The sequence below is a fragment of the Quercus robur genome, chromosome 9 (genome assembly GCF_932294415.1).
Source record: "Quercus robur chromosome 9, dhQueRobu3.1, whole genome shotgun sequence".
NCBI lineage: Eukaryota > Viridiplantae > Streptophyta > Magnoliopsida > Fagales > Fagaceae > Quercus > Quercus robur.
Window position 1 is genome coordinate 30694612 of NC_065542.1, and position 7260 is coordinate 30701871.

The following is a 7260-nucleotide window of genomic DNA, read 5'->3' on the forward strand; positions in this document are numbered from 1 at the left end:
ATTTTTTTCCCAGAAATTTGTTGCATTGCAGCAAAATTTGTTGCATAAATTTGTATTGCAGCAATCCAACAAATTTCTGCAGAAATTTGTTGCAGAAATTTGTTCGAAAGACAGAAATTTTTATTGCAGCAGAAATCTGCAGAAGAAATCAAACAAATTTCTGCAGAAATTTGCTGCAGAAATTTGTTGGTAGAAATTTGCAAAAAGTTTGGTTCATCAAGTATTTTGTAGTGTGCCTTAAGTCAATCTGTCAAAAGATTTAGGATTGTTTTTTGTCACATTGGTAACATTTGGAAACATTGGTACTGTGCCAACATGCCTTGAATTGTCATCATTTACTCTCTGACTTTGAAATTATAAAATTTCATATTCACATCTCTTTTTTCCAATTGGTTATTTAACTTTGTATTTTTTATTTTATTAAACTGAAACCAGTATGAACACAGTTCATAAACACATTCCAGCAGCCACACAGTTCATAAACACAGTTATCCCACATTGATGAATACTAAACAAATGTCAAGCACACACAAATTCCATATCATTCAATGTGGGGAAAGAGTTACAAAGGAGAGAAAGGATCATTATTAATATTTTACCATTGAACAACACAGTTAGAAAACAGGGGTATTCATTTCATTCCAGGAATGGTACAAAAAAACAAGCCAGCAGGTGTTTCCATGCCAACTGCCTAACCAAAAAATTTACACACTGCCAGCCTGCCAGCCCTATGCATTAGCAATTACAGGATATTGAAACTCCCCTATCTATGTAACATGCTAACCAAACATAAACACTTCCACACTACCTACCCAGATGCTGCCTAATCAAACTTCCACTACTTGTCTAACGACCCATACAATTAAAGACACAAATCCCACATATCACCAATAAGAATGCCAAAGCCACAGTGTAAAACTTCTCTCTCCTGTAGCATCTTGCAACCTCAGCCTCTAGTCTGATAATCCGTTGCCTTTGCTCTGGGATAAGCACCTTACCACGTTCACATATCTCATCATCACGCCATTGGAAGAATTTGCACTTTCGCCCAACCTGAAATACAATCCAATTTCTTTATCCATCAAGCTACTTAATGACCAATAAGGACTGTATAATACAATTGCCATGAAATTGAAAAGGAAAATATTCTCCACTTGCAACAATTGTCAAGGAAAATAATACAATTGTCAACAAAAGGAAAATATTCCCCAGCTAATTCGATAAACATTACCATACTGATGATAATTCTCCACTTGCACACTGGTTTCCTCTTTATAAGTACAAACATACCACTAACACTGGAAAACTCACAGATATATCGACACAATTCCCCACCATTTTTTACACCACCAAACAGCTTAGTAAAACAAGAAATGAAAAAACCCAAAATTATTCCTTCCAAACCCAGGAAAACGAAATAAATGCAAAACACGAAAACCCCAATGCAAAACACAATTCCTCCCTTTCTCTTAACCCCAATGAAATAAAAATAAAAATAAAAATAAAAACACGAAAACCCCATGATTCAAAATCAATTTTCCTAGATTTTCCCTTGTTTTATCAGAAAATAATAGACATTGGAAAAAAAAAAAAAAACCAAAAACAATGAAGAGGAAGTAAACCCCATCTCACTAAAACAGAGTAACATCAATAACCCACCAACAGTAACAAAGCTTGCAGTACCCAGTAGAAAAAACATGATTAATTTAAAAAATAAATAAAATATTGAAATACCCAGTAGTTTATACAGCCATAAAACCTTCTACCAGGGTTTTCTGGTGTCCACGAAACCACTAACACTGGTTTTTCACCACAGTAGCACCTAAATGGAGCTCTCCTTCTCAAGCTTGAACTGGATGAAACGCTTGCTTCCATCTGATCAGGGACTTCGAAATGGTTGAAGATCTTGAGATGGTTGATGATGATGGTGGTTTGAGAGAGAAGTGTGATTTGCTATGTTTCGGCAGAGGCAGAGCTTCACTTCACTTCACTTCACTAGGGATTAAGTCTGATTTGGGAGAAAGGTGCGCGCCATGGGTGGGTAAGTACACACGTGTGGGGGCTGGACGTGTCAAGTGTTGTGTGATTATCTCATTACCTGCGCGCCAGTGGAAGGTAAATTGAGGATAAGTGCTTCACGTGACACTCACGTGAGTTATTAATCTCATTCCTTCCTTATTTTATTCACCAGCGTGTAAAAATAATAATATTTTATTCATCCCGTCAGTTTCCCCGTTAATTGGTGACGGAATGAGGCTTTAAGGACTAAAACGGAAAGCGTAAATTGGTTTTAGGGACTAAAAATGGAAAAAATAAAATGTAGGGACTAAAATGGAAAAACTTCAAAATGTAGGGACTAAAAGTGCAATTGTGCCTAAAAAATTAGAGACAAACAGGGCCTTCAGTGGGAGATCTTTTCAACCTCCTGAAAGTAGAGTATTAAGCCCAATGAATTAGATGATATTGAAAACCACCTAGATATTAAGAGTTTTGTAATTCAAGTATTCAACGGATACTCTTTTATGTTTCCAACAAAAACATTTAAAATTCAAATTTTTCCTTCTCAATAATCAAATTATAAAAAAAAACCCACAAAAAAAGAAAAAAAGAAAAAAGAAAAAGAAAAAGAAAGAATACCACCAAGACATTTTCAGTGGCAATGTATGTTCCTTCGTCCATGTGCCAAATTTTATATTTGGTCTACAACATGTGTATAATGTAATACACAAAGTGAAACAATCTACATGTTCATACATAAGTTCAATTGCAACTCCAATTCTATCATCTAATCTAAATTTATTATATTTAAATAATAGACGTATCAATATTTTAGTCTCAAATGATGCAAGTATACTACGGTGGACTAACTGATTATCTCCCACCAATTAATGGTTTGGATACTTGGTTTGTGATGCTATCACACCCTGCGCGCAGTTGTACTGGTGGAACAATTTGTGCCAACATTAATGTTGAATGATTGAGTAGGTGCGTTCAGCTAGTACTCGGTTTCTTTTGTATAGACATTAGCATTTCCCCAAGGATGTTTTTCCCCGATAATAACTAATCCTTCCAGTGCCTTTGCCACTTCCTATTCATAGAAGGCCTATCCTCACCTCTCACATTTAAGCATATTTTTGCAATATTAGCAACTTCCTTTACTAGCTTAATATTAACTTCGTTAATTCCTTTACTAGCTTAATATTAACTTCGTTAACAATGTGCTCCTCAAGAATATGAAGTAGGCGATCATCTTTTACGGCCGAAACAAAGTATATTGATAGATTTCTTTCAAGCATCTTGAAAGAAAGTGGCACCCACCAGTCAGAAGCTCTATCAAGACAACACCAAAGCTATGGACATCACTTTTTTTTGTTAGTTGACTAGTATCGAAATACTCAGGGTCCAAGTACCCAAATGTTCCTTGCACCAATGTGTTTCATTTTGTTTGATCAAGAGGAATAAGCCTAGAAGCTCCAAAGCCGGAAACTTTTTCTGTGAAGTTATCATCTAGTAATATATTTGCAGTTTTAACATCTCTATGTATGATTAGCATAGAAGTTGCAAAATGCAATATGCAAGTACTCCTGTGGTTTCTACTGCAATCTTCGAAAGCTTTTCCCATGAAAGTAAGAATGACCAACCTTTACCATGAATGTGGTCTGAAAGAGTCCCGTTTGTGATGAATTCATAAACTAGTAATAGCACTTATGTTTCTACCTTAACCACATTTTGATGGATAATTTGAGTAAGCATAGTTATCTCATTTATGAATTGCTCAACCTGGCTCTAACTACCAATTTTGGACTTCTTAATAGCAATCACTTTGTTATTTGGTAATATTCCTCTATAAACTGTTCCATAGCCTCCTTGGCCAAGTACTCTACTCTCATCAAAGTTGTTGGTGGCCTTTTTCAGCTCTCTTCACTCTAAATTTTGGTTGTTTCCACAGACCCTCCATGATCAGATAGTTTCTGTCGTAACATTAAGCCACCATTTTGTTGGAAGAATTTTTCTTTGAACTAGATGAGCGTTTTTTTTTTTTTTTTTTTTTTTTTTTTTTTTTTTTTCAGTCCCCAATATATCCAAGAACCTCCCACAAGCAATGTTAAAAGGCCAATGCAGATACCTGCACACATTTAGACGTCCATCAATTTCACCTTGTAAAACATTTTAACCCCACGCGCACACACACACACATATAATGACTATTGCATAAGCATATATTTGAAATTGTCTCTTGATTGTAGTTCATGCCAACTAGCATCTATATATTATACTAGCCTCATCACACGCGCTTTGCGCGTGCGATGAGGCTTTTATTTTTGGGTTTAGCATTATAGTTTTTCATTCATTCATCTCTTTTCATACAATGAAAATCTATGTTAAATTTGAGTTTGCTGAATGTTTATAGATTCTAAACTATAGAGAACATGGATTTAGTGGGAGGTTTTAAATTGTGAGCTCTTATTTGATGAATTTATCTCATTTAATTGAAAACTTGTGAGTAGGGAGGAGTATCATAGTACAGAATGTAGAAGAAGCAAGGAAAAAAAAAATAGTGTCTGTTTATATTCTATTATTTTCTAGTTTATTTTATTTTTATAATTAGATACAGTTTTTAAATTTTTTTCTAGATATATAATTATATTTTATATAACTAGTTTTCTAAAAAAAATAAATGGATGAAATAAGTTCATCCAACATACCCTCCCAGATTGTCCAAGGTATACAGGGGTAGTATGGGTGGGCTTTGGTCTATGTCCTAACTCAACTTGGGCCTTTCCAATGGTGCATCTTTATATTGGACGAATGGAACCGGGAGTTTGTGACCTTCGGTTACAAATTTTGGATTGCACTGTATTGGATTTTCGGCTTTTTTTAAACATTGGCCCAACATTGAAAAAAAACGTCAGAGTGCTTGCTTGCTCGTTTTGGTCCGGACGACCCAACCTGTTTCTATGGCAAATTCAGTCCCAAACTTTGGGACAATATTTCTCTTCAAATTCCTCTTCTATCTTATTATTGAATTTGACTTTTGAAAATCTAATTGCTAGATTGCAAGTTCTTTATATTTTTAATATACATGTTAAATTTCATTCAAATCAGATATTATTTCTTATTCAATCGATAAAATTATTTTTTATACGTAATTTTAGACCTCAAAACTTGAAATTTAAACATTTGGTTGATGACATAATTATTGATTTTTTATTTTCTTGAAATTTTTAAGCATGGAGAATATAATAAGAACATGCAATCCAATATTTAGATTTTCAAAATTCACATCTAATAAAAAGATATAGGACGAACAACACTGACAGGTTTCTCTTCGCTAGCGAAAGGTGGTTCTCTCCATCTTCACCTAGGTCGTAGAATAGTCATCCCTTCCTTGGAAGGCGTCTTTGTACCTTGAGGTAACAGGTTTACCTTCAAGGTTTAGTGGTTTTTTCCTTTCTTTCGAGGGTGGGGAAACACCTTTTTCCTTTGTTCTGTTCTTGAGTTCTGTATTCGCTGTCGGCTATTTCTAGCTTTTTCAGTTTGATGGAGGAGTTAGCAAAGTCTTGGAGTTGTCTTACTCTCTCGGACGTGGAGGGTTCCCAAGTTAGTATCACAGAGGAAGAAGCAATACCAGAGTTCGTACTTGCAGCATAGTTTCTCACTAAGAGGGCTTTGAATGTGGAGGCTATTGCCAAAACATTTACACCCATATGGAGGATGAAAAACGGGTTTAGGATGACAAAGGAGAGTGACCACGTGGTGCTCTTTACTTTCGATAACCAAACTGATATGGAGCAAGTTCTTAATACAGAACCATGGAGCTTTGATAAGCACCTTATGGTTTTGCATAGGTACGACAAAGAGGTTGAGGTATCAGAGATTGATTTTAATACGGTGGCTTTCTGGATACAGGTACACGAACTACTAGTTCGGTTTCGAACAAGGGCTGTGGCAGAAAAGATCTGTGGCGCTGCTGGTGTGGTAGACAAAAACACAGAGGAATGTGACAGTATGGGAGATGGTTTTGTTCGAGTAAGAGTCAAGGTGGATATTTCAAAACCTTTATGCAGGGGCCGTGTGGTTTCTTTGGAGAATGGGAAGGAAATCTGGGTTTCGTTTAAGTGTGAGAGGCTGTCAAACCTGTGCTACTGGTGCGGCAATCTCACACACAACGACCGGGATTGCGAGGTGTGGATTGAGAGTGGTGGCACGTTACCATCTGAAGCCCAACAGTATGGTGCATGGATCAGAGCTTTACCATTTGTGCGATCAAAAAGAAGCTTCGTCTCTGTTCCGGGTTTCTACAAGCAAACGGCTACAAGTTCAAGTACACCGACTACAGCAAAGCAGCATGAAAAACCAAGGGTGATGATTCGGTGAGGGGGTCCGCTGCCGAAGATTATCAGGTCCGGTAAAGAGAAGGAGACACCAAATCAGGAAGGAAATAAATCTCCTGATTTTCAGGAGACAAATCCGGTAGAATCCATGCCTTTCCATATAGATTCACATGTGGATATTGAAGTCAATGCTGGTAATACGAATCAAATTAAAGGGAGTCTATCTGCTGAGTTGTTTGAAGAGAAATTAGAGGAGATTAATCGGGAATTGAGCAAATTTGACACGGCAGCTAAATTTCAGTCCAAATCAAACTCTCCCACGGGTAAGGAAAATATTTTGGAATCAATGACAATTAATGAAATTTACACGAAGGCCACTCAAGCACATGCAACACTATCATGCAGTAACCGTGCACCATTATCTGTTCTATCCAATACTTCACAACTTAACACAGGGAATATAGCTACCTGGAAACGTTAGTTGAGGTATACCACAGGCATAGATGTTATCATGGAAGATGCAATGGGTTCAAAGCGGAGTGCTCATCCTACTGGGGGTCAGCCAGAGTTACAAAAAAAAAAAAAAAAAAATTGTTTCTCGGGTTGGTAAAGGTGACAAAGAGAGATTGGCGGAGGCTGGTTCCCAGCCCCGCCAGAACCAATGAGTCTTTTATGTTGGAACTGTCGGGGGCTTGGGAACCAACGTACAAAAAATCAGCTTGCAGAAATAGTGTGGGCAAAAGATCCCTCCGTTGTGTTTTTAGCCGAGACATGGACAAATGAAGCTAGGCTAATTTTCATTCAAGATCGTTTAAAGTTTAAGCACAGATTTATTGCACCTAGGAGAAATAAATTAGGAGGTTTAGTGATGTACTGGAAGGAGGAGGTTGATTTAAATATAGAGACTTTTTCAAAGAACCATATT

At 36.7% G+C, this 7260-nt stretch overlaps 1 pseudogene; it reads right to left on the minus strand.

The window, feature by feature from the left end:
• Positions 1-3253: 3253 nt before the first annotated feature.
• On the minus strand, positions 3254-5708 carry LOC126700961 (wall-associated receptor kinase 1-like; annotated as a pseudogene).
• Between the last annotated feature and the right edge of the window lie 1552 nt (positions 5709-7260).